The sequence below is a fragment of the Tamandua tetradactyla genome, chromosome 8 (genome assembly GCF_023851605.1).
Source record: "Tamandua tetradactyla isolate mTamTet1 chromosome 8, mTamTet1.pri, whole genome shotgun sequence".
NCBI classification, from domain to species: Eukaryota; Metazoa; Chordata; class Mammalia; order Pilosa; family Myrmecophagidae; genus Tamandua; species Tamandua tetradactyla.
The window spans coordinates 92,826,729-92,843,836 of NC_135334.1; the positions used below are offsets into that span (position 1 = coordinate 92,826,729).

The 17,108-nt window shown below is 36.8% G+C and overlaps 1 protein-coding gene and 3 pseudogenes across 2 annotated transcripts in view; 1 reads left to right on the top strand and 3 right to left on the bottom strand.

Annotated features, from left to right (window-relative positions):
• Positions 1-17,108, top strand: part of NUCB2 (nucleobindin 2) — a 53,361-nt gene that overhangs the window by 9,402 nt on the left and 26,851 nt on the right. The window lies entirely within an intron of this gene.
• LOC143644739 (large ribosomal subunit protein eL15 pseudogene) lies at positions 4,599-5,205 on the bottom strand (annotated as a pseudogene).
• Positions 6,444-7,184, bottom strand: LOC143644737 (V-type proton ATPase subunit D pseudogene; annotated as a pseudogene).
• LOC143645240 (RWD domain-containing protein 4 pseudogene) lies at positions 13,593-14,135 on the bottom strand (annotated as a pseudogene).

A 17,108-nucleotide genomic window follows, 5' to 3' on the forward strand; every position in this document is an offset into this window, starting at 1 on the left:
TGACAGGCTTATCCACAGAGTCATGGTTGTCAAAATTTCAAAAGCAAAGCCTCTCTTCCTGCTGTTTTTTGGTCAGTCATGATTTCAGTCACTTCAAGTTTCTCATACTGCCCAAAATAATCTCTTAGTTGTTAATTCTTCAGTGTCTTCTTTAATGCCACCAACAAAGAACTTTTTCACAGTTAAGTGGGCACCTGGTCTTTGAGAGTCTTCTCTTGAGACAGACCTCTTTGGTTCCATAGCTCTTCCATTTACTGTATGTGGCCTTGCATTCTTGGCTGCATCCACCTCCTCCACAGTGGCATTGGTGACAAACCCAGAGTCTCTGGAGCGCTTGCCATTTGGATCTCTCATTACCGCACAGTCTGTGAGTGTCGCCCATTGCTCAGAATGGCTCCTCAGACTCTCATCGGTTGCTTCAAAGCTTAACCTTCCTGTTCTAGTTTGCTAGCTGCCGGAATGCAACACATCAGAGATAGATTGGCTTTTAATAAAAGAGAATTTATTTTGTTAGTCCTTCAGAGGAAAGGCAGCTAACTTTCCACTGAGGTTCTTTCTTACGTGGAAGGTGCAGGATGGTCTCTACTAGTCTTCTCTCCAGGCCCCTGCGTTCCAACAACTTTCCCCGGGGTGACTTCTTTCTGCATCTCCAAAGGTCTGGGCTGAGCTGCGAGTGCTGAGATGAGGAATGCCGAGATGCTTAGGCTGTGCTGCGTTGTGCTCTCTCATTTAAGCACCAGCCAATTAAGTCAAACGTCACTCATTGCAGCAGACACGCCTCCTAGCTAACTGCAGATGTAATTAGCAACAGATGAGGTTCACATACCGTTGGCTTATGTCCGCAGCAACAAGACTAGGTATGCTCACCTGGCCAAGTTGACAACAGAATCTAACTAATACACTTCCGATGAAGAGGTTCTGCAGCTGTTCAGGCTCTTTAGGAGACTCTGATTTGAAGTCACAGGAGTGGCTTCAATGATGCCTCCTCAGCAGTGTCCATGAACAGAAAACCTTACTTTTTTTTTGCCTGAGACTCTCGTGCATTTGGGATCAGTGCTTTCCATGCTCTCTAGGGATGACTGCCTGATTTAAGATTTCACATTTTCCTACTTTGGAGGAGTAAATTATCTGCCTATCCAAGTTTGAATCAGTCTACTGTTTCAGCATAATTCAGCCTATTGTCTCCTCTTTAGGTTTCTATCATTGTTATGAAAGAAGAGGGGGATAAAGGAAAAAACACCATTCTTACCGATCTGATAATGGAAGAAAAGTAGGTAGCCTCCCCTTCTTCCCATTGTCACTCCTTATCCTTTATCTCTCCATCTTTTGAATGGAGCATCAGACACAAGGTTTTCATAATCACACAGTTACACTTTAAAAACTATATGGTTATACAGTCCTCTTTAAGAGTCAAGGCTACTGGAACAACAGTTCAACAGTTTCAGGTACTTCCCTCCAGCCACTCCAACACACCTTAAACTAAAAAGGTATATCTATATAATGCATAAGAATAACCTCCAAGATAACCTCCCCACTCTGTTTGAAATCTCTCAGCCATTGAGACTTTATTTTGTCTCATTTCTCTCTTCCTCCTTTTAGTCAAGAAGGCTTTCTCAATCCTATGATGCCAGGTCTTGGCTCATCCCCAGTAGTCAGCTCCCACATTGCCAGGGAGATTTACACCTCTGGGAGTCATGTCCCATGGAAGGTGAGGACAGTGATTTCGCCTGCCAAGTTGGCTTAGAGAGGCCACATCTGAGCAACAAAAGAAGTTTCCTGGGGATGACTCTTAGGCATAATTGTCAGTAGGCTTAGCTGCTTCTTTGTGGGAATAAGCTTCATGGGGTAAGCCCCAAGATCAAGGGCTCAGTTTGTTGTCCCCTATTTGTCAGAATATCAGATGGGAAAGTTGACTATTATTCCTTTCTCCCCAGTTCTGCAAGGGAGCCTTGCAAATACTTTTTTATTCTCTGCCCAGATTACTCTGGGATATATTGGGGCATACCACTAACCTGTACAAACCAAAAAGATCTCACACCGTATTCAAGATTCCATGTAATTATGGTGTTCAAATAAATTGTGTGTCTTTACTTTCTACCTAATGTGTTAGCACACATTCCATTTCTTCTATTATGGTAATAGTTAACATTTATTGAGGCCTTATTAAGGAGTAGAGTACATTAACTTAATTAACTTTGAACTGCACTGAGTTTAATTGTCCTTTTATTTCTAGAGTACACACCAAAAAAATAGAAACTAATAGAGGAGAAAAAGCGTTTTAAAAAATTGTCCATCAATCAAAAAAATGCAAGAAATGAGGGAAAAGAAACAGTAAACAGGCAGAACAAATAGAAAGTCCAATAGAAGGTGGTATATTTAAAATTCAAGATATGGTATTTCATCTACTCTAAGACTCTGGTGATATTATGACATACCATTATATACAATATAGAAAAAATGTTGCCAATTAAACTATGACGCTATACTTTATCACTTGTAATTCTATTTTATGCTTATTGAAGGAGCCTTTTACATTTATTAGACGTATCAAAAATTTCTCTCACACCATTTGTGTGCATACATATAAAAATTTTTAATGAAATAAATTGGTTAAGATATTCCTAAGACTTCTTTACATTCACAGTCTCATTCTTTTGCAATGCCTTTTAAAATATTAGAATTGTCAATGTCTATGCTTTTCCACATAGTGTTGTTCTGCTATAGACAGTGAGGGTGATTTTCTTCTTACCCAGTGACTGCTGTTTTTGCAAGTCTTGATGTCGGTGTTTTCTTAATCTTTGCAGAAGATGACAACTGAAAATTTTCAGAATCATATTGTTTCTTCAGACTGTCCTTAAATGGATTGTTGACTTGAAATGCTTAGGGGTTGCAGTTGTCTAGATATGGCATCGGGAATAACACCACATTGTGTTATTTTTCAGCCAATCTATTCTTTAGCTATTCAAGTATAATCCCCAGAAGGCATCGAGAACTAACTAATACATTTGGAGATTATGTAGGGCTCTTGGGCACTCACACCAGATTTAGCCAACCTTCCTTTACTTCAGTCATCATCCATCCTTTTTTTCTTAAGCATACAATAAAGTCTTTGGTAAATTATTTTGTAGTTTAACGTTCAACATGGGGGGCCGGGTGCAAGGGGAGTTCAGAGGGATGCAAGGATAGTTAAGTGGTGGAATTCTTGCCTGCCATGCGGAAGACCTGGGTTTGATTCCCAGGCCATGTGCTTCCTAAACAAACAAATGAAAAACCAACCAAACAAAAATTCAGCAAATGGAGCTGCAGTAAGGAGATACTCACATGAAAAAAAAAAGAAATGTGACCCCTGCCCTACAGCATACAAAAGAAAAAAAAAATGCATATGACAGCAACTTTTGGCCATAGTCATTTATTCAGAGTGTTGCAGTGATATGCAATTATCTAACCTGTTCTCATGGTATTGATCTCTTTAGCATCTTTAACATTAGTGTATCATTTCAAGTCATGTGAAATTTGCCAGCATTTTCTATTTGACTAAACTTGGTTTTGTTTTTTTCCTCAAATTACGTGTTGAAAGTTGACAACTTCTGTGCAGTGTAGTGGAAAATTTCTGACAACTTGATGTTTCTCTTAATGATATGTGAACCATCACATCAACCTCATGTTTCTTGATGTGTTTTTTATTTATTGGAGGCATTGTCAGTTTCTTGTGCCTTCATTTGCATTTTGTCTCCTGATAAGTAATCTTTTTGCATGTATCTTAGTAGCAACATGTATCAACATTATTTGTTTATGAATCTCTTCATAAACTCGTTAGAATAAAATGTAAAGTTGTTGCGAATCCACTAACATTCACTATTTGTTCATTAATATCAACTTCTTTACCATGCTTACTGAATAGTTTCTCATTTCAGTGCCAAATTATTGTTTAATCTTGTTGAAGATATTTTCAGTGACAACTAACACAACGTGTGGAGTATCAGCAATGCAAAAAAATATATATAAAGTGGTGACCGAAAGAATAATGTCCATACTTCTCAGTCAGGCAGTAAAGAACTATGTTGTTATTGTCACTGGCCAACCATAATTTTAATACTTCATTAATTGAAAGACATGCTCTGATTTCTGAGATGTTGAACTTATATTTTAGAATTTGCATACAGTAATTTGATTAAATGTGAACAGAGAAAATAACTCCAGTTAAAGGACAAGAATTGTCAGGCTGTATAAGACAAAACAACAAGTTGCGTGTACTTTAAATAGGTGCAGTTTATTGTTTGCCAGTCATTCTTTTTTTTTTCAGTGCTCCTCTTTTAAAGAATTTATTTTCACACAGCAAGACATTTTAAAACACTGATATATAACTCCCTAACAAGATAAAGCAAAGACAAAATTGTTTATCTTACTAGAAACAAGATACACCATCACTTTATAGTCTTCAAACATTTTGCACTTTCCTTTTCAATATTTGACTATATATGTATTCATGAAACAACCTGCAGACAACTACTGTTTAACAAAGAACACTTTTAAGCATTCATGACTATTCTAAATTGTTTATTAGGTATGAATTATACAGACATTACTTGGATTAGTACTTACGGTGGCGCTGGATAGCATTGCACCTTCTCCAAGCTGCACGGTGAGAACCACCAATAGTGTGGTGGAACTTGTAGTCCTTTCCAAGGCCACGGCTCTTGCAGCCTTCAGACGTCAGCCCACGCATCTCCCTGTGCTTGCGGACAGCTTGGTGATATACTGGGTGTCAGGAATTTTTTTCTGATAGCTTTATGGAATGGATCAATGAGGATAACCTCAAAGAATTTGTATGTGGAATCTTCACCAACCCAATAAAAATTGAGGACGCTCAGCACCCCACAGTGGCATCCAGCTCGTTCCTCAGCAACAGACTAAAGGCTTAGAACAGGCTTCAGCTCGTTGACACCATGATGGACAAACTTGCCATAGGTTGCACCCTTAGAATCAGGTGCTGGTGGCCACCATGGTACAGTCGAATCCCATAGATGACGTAGCCTTGCTTGGCCTTGTATCCCATTCTGTGTGCTTTAGTGGGCAAGGTGGGACCCGGGGCCTTGTGGAGCACAGAGAGCTGGCAGTATTGCCAGTAACGGATCCTCAGAAAAAAGCATATCACATCCACTGTCCCTTCCTTCTTAGCTCCTGGATGTCCTTATAAGCACCCATCTTGGCTTATCTGATGGCTGCTACCAGACAGAAAGAAAGGAGCCTTTCTCCCATTTGTCATTTATTCTTAAATACATCTGTCTTTAAAATGTCCTGAATTAAATATGCTTGAGGAGAATTATTCTACTATATATAAAAAAATAAACTGTTTATGAGAGATCTATCTAAAACATAAGGATGGGAAAGATAAAAATGAGAGGGTAGAGAGATAGAAAATTAAAGGATAGAAAAAGATTATCATCAAAATAGACTTAAGGCAAAGAGTATAATTAGGGATGAACAAGGTCGCTTAGATATGATAAAAGATTAAATCTACACAAAAGTAGAAAATTTTAAATTTGTACGTACCTAATAATATAGTTAATAAATATTTAAATAAAAATAAACTTATAAAGAAAAAGGGATAAATCCAAAATCATAGTGTGAGATTATTCCCATACCTTTTTAGTAATGTTAGAACAAGCAGACAAAATCATAAAGAATATACAAAATTGGAAAATCATGAAAAATTACAAAGCATGGCTAGGTTAGAAGGTTAATGATGGTTATGTTATGTTTTGAATTCACAGTTTATTTTATAAGCTCTTCTTTTTTTGCTCTATTTTTCATTTCTTAAAAAAATTGACATATAATTCACGTCATAAAAATTCGCCCTTTTCAAATATACAATTTACTGGTTTTTACTACACTCATAAGGTTGTGCAATCATCGCCTTTCTAATTTTAGAATGTTTTCTCAGCGCCCCCCAAAAAAGCTACCCTGTATGCTTCAGTCATTCCGTACCCCTCATCCCTAGCCATGAAATCAACCACTAATCTATTTTCTGGACATTTCATATAAATGGAATTATATAATATGTAACGTTTGGTTATATATATATTTGTTATTATTAATCATATTCATTGTATTTGATTTTTTTGATGTTTCCTAAGGCTTATTTATTAATTTGCTTGTTAAGCAGAACACATGTAACACAGATGTAAATGGAGTAGGGCGACACTTCTGCTTAGTAAATTCTACAAGTTATTGGGTAGGTTCTACAAATTTCTCTTATCTGTGATAATGTTTGCTGAAATGTGATGCCACAAAAGTAATCCGACAAACTGATGGTCAGGGAAACTTTGCCACCAGTGAAACTCTTAGGCCAAAAAATAAGTAGCTACACATACCACACTTATATACTGTGGATTAAAATGGAGCCAATATTTGGGCTTCTGAAAGGACCAGAGCAGGAAAGATTATTCAAACAGAAGATCCTCATCCTTCTCTTCAGCCAGGAGATTAGCAGGCTCCATCACCTCCCCAGCTGCTTTCCACTGCTCCAGTCTGCCTCAGATTTTTCCTTGAGAATTTTTTTCTTCTCCTTTATTTTCTTTAACCTAGAGAACTCTTCTCACTCTCTCTCATCCAGCTCAGTGATGATATAAGCAAAGGTATGTTCAATCCAAGGAATGATGACATGTTCAGTGGCATTTACACACCTGTTGTTTATCTTAATAACTTCATCCAGAATAACAAAGGAAGTCTGTGGTGAAGCTGTTCCACCAGTAGTTCCACTGCTTTGGCGTAATTTCTCTTTACCTTAGCTAGCTGCTTCCCAGCTCTGACTAAACCAGTCAGTTTACTAACTGTCAGTTCCTTCATGGTAATGTTTGAACACTAGCAAGGTAACTTCTGCTACATTATCTTTTTTTGCACGAAGCTTCACTTGGGCTTCATTCACATTTTAGATAACTGTGGCACTGACGTCCCCAGCTGTGAACTTGGCCTCAGCAAGTGAAAAGGCAGCTTCTCTCATCACTTGGCCCATCAATATTTTAGTCTCTATTATCTTCTTTAGGATCTGTTGAATCAAAGAGTCAAGGCACCAGATTTTTTCTTAAGAAGGTTCTGACCTTCTATACTTCTTCTGATCGAGGCTTCATGATGGTCTGTGCCTTTCATGAGAGAAAGATCTCAGTTCAGTCTTTGCCCGACATTCTAATGATGACTCTTTGGCTTGGGTTCTGGCTGGGTAATCGTGGCTGCAATTGTTCCAGTCCTCGCATGCCACGCTGTATTTGACTTTTTTTTTCCTTCACATGGTCAGGCACCAGGAATCAAACCCATGTCTCTGGCATGGCAGGTGAGAACCGTGCCTGCTGAGCCACCGTGGCCCACCCTGTGTCTCATGAAAAATCTGTCTTTGTCCTCTAGAATTGTCAAAAAGTAAACAGCTTTTGGTTTTTGAAATGTCAGTCACAATTCATGCTCTCTTTCCTGCAAGGATTAAAAATCTAGAATGAAAGAAATGTGAGTTTGATAGTCTCTAAATCTAAAATCAAGGAAGAGCTTTGTTTCCACGTCTTCTGTAGCAAGGTCTAATTATTTTTTTGTTAAAGAAGTTGTGGATACACTGAAAACAGAAAAACCATGCATTAAATACAGGATTGCTATATACCACCCTATTATTAACCCCTTGCATTGGTGTGGTGCATTTGTTAAAATTCATTAAAGCGTATTTTCATAATTATACTATTAGCTATAGTCCATGGTTTAACTTAAGGTTCATTGTTTGTGATGTGCAGGTACATGAATTTTTCTTTAAAATTTTTATTCTAGTAACAGACATACAACTATAATTTTCCCTTTTAACCACATTCAAATATGTAATTCAGTGCTGTTAATTGCATTCACAATGTTGTGCTGTCAACATCACCATCTATTACCAAAATTTTTCCATCATTCCAACCAGAGCCTGTTACTTTTTTTTTCTAATGTTATAATGTAGAGGTGGCACAACAGACAAATTTTTAACTAGAGTACAAAATATATTTCAATAATAACGATTTTTAAAAATTTATTTTTTATGATACATAACCATATACAAACATAAACATTCTTATCATATGGTCATTCCGTTCTTGTTATATAATCAGTAACTCACAATATCATCACATAGTTGTATATTCATCATCATGATCATTTCTTAAAACATCTGCATCAATTCAGAAAAAGCAATAAAATGAAAACAGAAAAAAATTCAAACATATTATACCCCTTACCCCTCCCCTTCATTGATCACTAGCATTTCAATCTACTAAATTTATTTTAACATTTGTTCCCCCTATCATTTATTTATTTTTAATCCGTATGTTTTACTTGTCCATCGATAAGGTAGACAAAAGGAGCATCAGACACAAGGCTCTCACAACCACACAGTCACACTGCAACAGCCATATCATCATACAGTTATCGTCAAGAAACATGGCCACCAGAGCACAGCTCCACATTTTCAGGCAGTTCCCTCCAACCTCTCCATTACGCCTTAACTAAACAGGTGATATCTATTTAATGAGTAAGAATAACCTCCAGGATAACCTCTCGACTCTGTTTGGAATCTCTCAGCCATTGACACTTTATTTTGTCTCATTTCGCTCTTCCCCCTTTTGGTCGAGAAGATTTTCTCAGTCCCTTGATGCTGTGTCCCAGGTTATTCTAGGATTTCTGTCCCACATTGCCAGGAAGGTCCACACCCCTGGGAGTCATGTCCCACATAGAGAGGGGGAGGGCAGTGAGTTTACTTGCTGTGTTGGCCACGAGAGAGAGAGGCCACATCTGAGCAACAGAAGAGGTTCTCTTGGGGGTGACTCTTAGGCCAAATTTTAAGTAGGCTTAGCCTAGCCTTTGTGACATTAAGTTTCATACGAACAAATCCCAAGATTGGAACAGAGCCTGTTACTTTTTTTTTTTTTTTTTACATGGGCAGGCACCAGGAATCGAACCCAGGTCCTCTGGCATGGCAGGCAAACATTCTTGCCTGCTGAGCCACCGTGGCCCGTCCAAGAGCCTGTTACTTTTAAACCTAATCCCTACTCACCCCTGGGAGTCTTTATTTTAGATTCTGACTCTGAGTTTGCTTATTCTAATTCTTTCATATCAGTGAGATCATACAATATTTGTCCTTTTGTGTCTGGCTTACTTCACTCAACATGATGACTTCAAAATAGATACGTTCATGTTTTCACATGCATCAAGTTTCATTACTTTTTATAGCTAAATAATGTTCCATAATGTGTATGTACCACATTTTGTTTATCCATTCATTGGTTGTTGGACACTTGAGTTGCTTCCACCCTTTGGCTGTTGTGAATGATGCTGCTATGAACATCTTATGCAAATATCTGTTTGAGTCTCTGCTTTCAAATCTTTTGGGTATCTGGGTCATATGGTAATTCTGTTCTTTCTGAGGAACTGCCAATCCAACTTCCACAGAAGCTGTATTTGCTATTTAACATTGCCACTAGAAATGAATGAGTGTTCCTGTTTTTCCATATCTTCTTCGTACTAGTGATTTTCAATTTTTTAGTAGTGTCTATTCTAGTAGATATAAAATGGTACCTCACTGTGGTTTTGATTTGCATTTCCCTAATAGCTAATGGTGTTAAGCATCTTTTCATGTGCTTTTGCCCATTTTTTAATTGAGCTGTTTGTCTTTTTGCTGTTGAGTTGTAGGGGTTCTTTATATATTCTGGGTATTAAATCCTTATTGGATTTATCATTTCCATATAATTTCTGCATTTTGTAGGTTGTCATTTTACTTTCATGATAAAGTCTGCACAAAATTATTTTATTTTGATGAAGTATGATTTAACTATTTTTTCTTTAGTTGCTCATGCTTTTGGTGTAAAATCTAAGAAACCACTGCCTAACAAGATTCTGAAGATGTTTCCCTGTGTTTTTTTCTAGGAGTTTGATAGTTCTGGCTTTTATATTTAAGTCTTTGAACCATTTTGAGTTGATTTTGTACATGGCATGAGGTAGGACTCCACCTTTATTCTCTTGCAAATGGAGATCCAGTTTTCCCAGCACCATTTGTTGAAAGAGACTTCTTTTCCAATAGAGTGATCTTTGTCCCCTTGTTAAAAATCAGTTGACCATAAATGTGCGGGTTGATTGCTAAACTCTCATCTTCATTCTTTTTCCATGTGACTATTTCCTTATTGCAGCAGCATTTGGATTTTTTGGGGGGGAAGTGCATGGGCCAGGAATTGAACTTAGGTCTCCCACATGTCAGGTGAGAATTCTACCACTGAACCACCCTTGCATCCCCTGAACTCTCATTTTAATTCCACTGGTCTGCATGTCTGTCCTTGTGTCAGTACCATGCTGTTTTGATAGTGTGGCTTTGTAATAAGTCTTAAGATCAGGAAGTATGAGTCCTCCAATTTTGTTCTTTTTCAAGATGTTTTTGACTGTTTGGGTCCCCTTACCCTTCCATATAAATTTGATGATTGTGTTTTCCATTTCTGCAGAGAAGATTGTTGGAATTTTGATTGGGATTTGAGTTGTATCTATAAATCGCTTTGGGCAGAATTGACATCTTAACAATTCATCTTTCAATCCATGAATGCAGAATGTCTTTCTGCCTATTTAGGTTGTGAATAACAGAGCAAAGGAAGGCGTGTTCTAGTGCAGTCATATTCTAACTTTACTATGTATCAGAATCCACTGTAGGACTTGTTAAAACACGGATTGTGGGGCCCTATCCCCATCTGATTCAGTAGGTCTGGGGTAGGCCTTGAGAATTTGCATTTCTAATATATTTCAATATATTAGATGATATATAGGTGATGCTGATTTCGCTGGTCCAGAAACCACACTTTGAGGACCACTGGTTAAAAGAAAACATTGAATTTGGAGTCACTCATCCCATTCTAGGTTAAAATCCTGGCCCTGCCACTTACCGTTAATGACCTAGATCAGGGTTTTTTTTTTTTGACTGATTGTTAAATTTTATTTTGGTAGCATATATAACATATAAAGCTTCCCATTTTAACCATTTTTGGATGTACAAGTTCAGTGGTATTAATTACATTCACAGTGTTGGGCTGCTATCACTACTATCCATTACCAAAACATTTTCACTGGCTCAATCAGAAACTGTATCCATTAAATAATTACTCCCCATTCCCTCTCCACCATCACCCTCATCCTCTGGTGACCTGTAATCTACTTTCTATCTATGAATTCACTTATTCTAGGTATTTCATATAATGAGATCATGCAGTATTTGTCCTTTAGTGTCTGGCTTATTTCATTCAAAATGATGTCTTCAAGTTTCACCCATGTTGTAGCATATCAGAACTTTTTATGACTAAATAATATTCAATTGTATAGATATACTGCATTTAAAAAAATAGTTTGATGTATTTTAATAGGAATAGCACAGAAAACAGACAGCGTTAAACATATGTACTTGCTTGCAGGACAACTCAGAAGAGTATAGTGAATGGATGGAATCTGCTTGTGATAAAAATGCTAAAACACCATTTAGTTGCCATGAATAAAAAATTATTTGTTTTTAAAAAATGCAAATGCTGGCATTATCCAGAAAAATTGAACAGATTTATCTATAATTGTTATAAAGTTGAACTGTTAAACTTGTTCACTGAAACATTTTGACTTGCATTAATGCTTTATGTTGCCACATTTATCTAAGAAGCTACATGCAAATCAAAATGGAAAAACTGCCAATACTTTATTTCTTTCCCTTATTTTTCCATTTGTGAACATATACTTGGTACCTTTTGACCCCATGTAAAAATATATGTAACGTTCAGAATTGCAATAACAGGAACAAGAGAAAAAAAATTTTTTTGAGAATGAAGTGTGTTCCATCATAGTGGATTCTTAAGCATGTTTTCTATGTATGTGGCGTGCTGGCTGGATATCTTTTGGCATAATTGTTACATGGCTGGCATGGATAGCACACAGGTTGTTGTCTTCAAAAAGGCCGACCAGGTAGGCCTCACTTGCCTCCTCCATAACATCAGTAGCTGCACTCTGGATGCACAGATCTGTTTTGAAGTCCTGAGCAAATTTCTTGCGCCAGTAGTTGGAAGGGAAGTTTATGAATCTTCATAACTTCTGATACTGTAAATTTCAGAGAGTGCTCCAAGAAGCAGGCCTGTATCAATGAAGTTTCTTCAGCCCTTCAATAGAGGGCGCATTCTTGCAAGCAGCATGTACAGTTGCTTCCTGGGTACTTTACAGTTGGTTGATTTGGGGGCTATTTGGTATGAAACACAGTATAGCGCTCTCCTTACTTACCCTCATTTTCCTTTGGCTTGAGTGTCAGATGCGTTGCATTTTGTTTATCCTTTCATCTGTTGATAGATACTTGGGTTGTTTTCACCCTTTGACTATTGTGAATAATGCTGCTATGAATATCAGTGTGTAAGTGTCTGACCCGTGTTTTTAGTTCTCTTGGTCATATATCTAGGAGTGGAATTGTAAGGTCATATAGTAAAGCTATGTTTAACTTTTTGAGGAACTGCCAAATTGTTTTCTATAGCAGCTGCACCATTTCACATTCCCTCCAGCAGTGTTCCATTTTCCAATTTTTCTGCATCCTTACCAATACTTTTTTTAAAAAATAACTTTTTAGAGAACTATTATTTTAAAATAATAGTGAAGTAGTATCTCGTGGCTTTTTATTTATTTATTTATTTTGCAAATAAATAGAAATTTATTAAAACCATTGTCTCCAACAATAAAAACTTAAATATAAGGCATCTTTTACTACATCATAGTATACATAGCAAAGAGAAATGTTTTAAATAAGAACCATCATTTCTATTCAAAATGCTTTCTACTGTATTTGGATTTTTTATTTTTATATTATCCTATTTCACATATCATAGAAAGATCTCATGATTAAACATCTTGACCCAAACCAAGTGAAAAATTTAAGAGGATATCCATTTACTAAAGGGAGGCAGTTCATACTTGAAAAATAAAAAGGAACTACAGAGTATATTTGTAAAGTTCAAATAGCAGGATATAAATTTCTCTGAAGCAATTTATGCTTAAGTAATTAAGGGAAAGAAGAGATGAAGACTTTATTTAAAATGAGAAGCTTATTAACATGGATCATGTTGCTGAATAACTCTTTGCTCGGTGTTCCATTCCACTGGGATGAAAAAGGGTTTCATTCTCCTTTAAAAATGTATCACATCCGCTAGAATAAGATCATATAAATTAACACTGATTATCTATTATTCCCCATATTTTTCCATTTACAAAGCTTGTCACGTTTCATAAAATATACTAAAAAGTAACATTTTCACCTTTTATTTAGGCAAGTTTGTGAAAATAATTTAATACAACCAGATTGTATTGTGAACTTTTAGCTTACAACATTTTTTACATATGAAACATATGAAAAATTGTTTTATAAAAAGCCACTTCAATACCAGAAAAGAGTAATAAAAGATTTTTGAATTCAATTTCCTTTTTTAAAGGATGCCCTTATCTCAAATTCCAATCGCTATTTATCATCTTTAGAACCAGTTTTGCTTAACTTTTACCAAATGCAAAAGTTTTCAACTTCAGGTTCAGCTGCTTCAAGCAAGATTCTTTAAAAATGTTACATGCTTAACCTGGTTCCAGCCAAGAGGAATTTTCCCCTTTTGATCTGTTTTATCTGCCAGATTACGTTTCCGGGCTTTTGAAAGTTGTCCTTTTTTGTCTTTTTTTTACTTGACTGTATTAGGAGTTTCAACTGAGGTGGTATTACTTATGGATGTCGCAGAATTAATGGGATGGTGGTTTTCCAAGAACTGTTCTTTATTGTCTTTGCATATTCAAACAATGACTATATCATAGCAGTTCCAATATTAACTTCAGCTTCTTCCTCTAACTTGGCTAATATACTCTGATGATATGGTGTTGTTAAAAAAAAAAAAAAGAGGCGTTCATAGATATAATTGGAGGTATCTGGGGGATATGTTTCTATCCAGGAAGTCTACTAAGGAGGCTTTGGGATCACCGTTTTCACCCATCCTATATTGAAATGAAACTGGACTTCACTCCCAGAAACTTTCGTCTTCTTCATAAATCAAACAGAATGCTTCTAGTTTGGTCTCCTGGTCCTTGCTGGCACTCATAGTGCCAGCTGCGGGTCGCTTTCCGGGTGCACCGTGTTTGCAAGGACGAAAGACAGTGAGGACAGTGGTCCTGGAATCCGGCGTCCCTTCCTCGGCCTTGGGTGCACCCTTCACACTGGCCACCGGAAGTCACACATGCCCCCAGCTCTTGGGTAGCCCGGAGCCTCTGGCCGGGCCCTCTGTGCAGAGCTGGGAGCTTCATATTAATTTTTAAAAATTTTTATTGTGGTAACGTGTATAACAGAAAATTACCCATTTTGACCATTTACATGTGGCACTAATTACATCCACAGTTATCTTGCTAATATCACCACCATCCGTTACTGAAACTTTTTCACCACCTCTAACAAACTCTGTACCCATTAAGAGATAATTCCCCAACCCTCTCTCCATCCTATAACCCCTTGGTAGCCCCTGGTAATCTGCAATCTACTTTCTATCCCTATGAATTTCCTTATTCTAGGTATTTCATGTAAGTGAAATCATAACAATATTTGTCCTGTGTCTGTCTTATTTCACTCATTATGATGTTTTCAAGGTTCATCTGTGTAGTAGCATGTATTAGAGCTTCATTCCTTTTTATAGCATAAGGGACATTGGAGATAAGGAGGGGATGCAGGTTGCAGAGAAGGAGTCTGTTGATTTTTTTAAACTCTGGGCTGACAAGAATCAAAGGGATCATCACAGTTCCTAATGAGATGTGCAAAATGAAGATACTGAGATTTGGCAATAAAAACCTAGTGACTCTTTGAGTACCCATTATAGAAAGACTATTCAGATCATTTTAGCAATTATTCATTTTCTAAGTATATTTATATTGTGGTAGGAACTGTGGAGACTCAGAGTAATTAAGTTCCACCAGTATGTGGAGAAGATACCAAAACTGACTTGAGCAATTCATAGAGTCAGAAGCTAGAATATAGTTTACCAGGGGCCCGGGTAGGGGTAAGGAATGGGCTTAAATTGTACCGAGTTTCTATTGGGGTGATGGAAAAGTTGTGGTAATAGCTGGTATTGATGGTAGCACAATATTGTGAGTGTAACTAACAGCAGTGAATTATGTGTTTGAATGTGGTTAAAAGGAGGAAATTTTAGGTTGTATGTATGTTACTAGAATAAAAATTAAAAAAAAAACACATAGAACAGTAAAATACAAACAGGAACATTAATGTAAACCATGGACTGTAGTTAAAAGTGCAATTAAAAAAATGTTCTTACATGAATTGTAGCAAATACACCGTACCAATGCAAGGTATTATTAACAGGATGGTTTATGTGAACTCTATTTTCTGCAAGGTTTTTCTGTAAACCAAATACTTCTCTAATAAAAAAATATTAACTTAAGCCAAATTATGACTTAAGGAATAAATTGGATTTTTCAGCCATAACTATATTTAAAATTATTATTCTATTGGATGGTCATTTTTCAGTCTGTTTGCAGATTGAACTTACAGAAGCATAAAGAAAATTTCAATCCAGAGTTTAAAAAACAACTAGTTCGGGTGGGCCACAGTGGCTCAGCCTGCAAGAATGCTTGCCTGCCATGCCAGAGGACCCGGGTTCAATTCCTGGTGCCTGCCCATGTGAAAAATAATAATAATAAAAAACAACTAGTTCAAGGGTACTTATTAAGTGAAAAAATTTAGAGCAACCATTAACGCTTGAAAAGATACATGAAAACATTACCCTTTAGCCACCAAAATACAAATCAAAACAAGGATGACATATCTTCACACCTAGTAAGATGGCTGTAGTTAAAAAAAACAGACAAATGTCAATAAAGATGTGCAGATAGTGGAATGCTCTTATATTCTGCTAGTAATATAAAACGATATAGTAACTTTGAAAAACAATTTGGTGTCTCAATAAGTTCTATGTTTAAGTTCCTCAAAAAGTTAATAGTAGAATTACCATAGGACCTAGCAGTTGTACTCTTAGATATATACCTAAAAGAACTGAAAACATATAAGCTAGTACATGAGTTTTCATGGCCACACTAGTCCAAATGTCCAACTGATGAATGGATCAACACAATGTGGTATAGCCTACAATGGAATATTAAACAGTTATAAAAAAATGAAGTACTGATGCTGCACCATGGATGAATATTGAAAACATTATGATAAATGAGATAAGCTAGACACAAAGGCCACATATTTTGATTCTGCTTATGTTAAATATGTCAAATGGGCAAGTCCATAAAACAGAAAGGTTAGGTGCCAGGAACTGGGGGAAGGTTGGAATGGAAAGTGACTGTTTTATTTTTCTAGGCTGCTCAAGCAAATGCCATGAAATAGGTCAGGTTAAACCATAGGAATTCATTAGCTCACAGTTTTGAAGGCTAAAAGAAAATCCAAATCAAGCCATTATCATGATAATGCTTTCTCCCTGAGGACTGGGGCTGGCTGCTGTCAATACTTTTTTCTTAGCTTGCCATATGACAAGGCACAGTGTCTCCTGGTCTATCCCCTCTCCTCTGGGTTGATTGATGTTCAGTTCATGGCTATTTCCTCTGTGGCCTTTTCTTTCTGGCTGAATTGCTTTCTGCTTATAGAGGACTCCAGTAATTGGATTAGGATCCATTCTGATGGTGGTGGGTCACATTTTAACTGAAGTAACTTCATCAAAATTCCTACTTCAGTGAGTTCATACCAGCAATGGATTAAGTTTTAAGAACATGTTTTTCTGGAGTACATATACCTCCAAAGCACCCCAAACTGCTAATGGGTATAGAGTTTGTTTTTTTTAATGGTGGGAGGGGCAATGAAATTGTTCTGGAATTAGATACTAGTGGTGGTTGCAAAATTCTGCAAATGTGCCCAAACAGTATGGCATATGTGTACTTGAAATGGGTGTTATTGCATGTGAATTATATCTCAAAGATGCTAAAAATTGGCATACTAGCAATAGCACTGAAGTGTGAGTTCTAGAGGTTTTGTAAATGACAAAACAATGCTCTTTGGCCTATTCTAA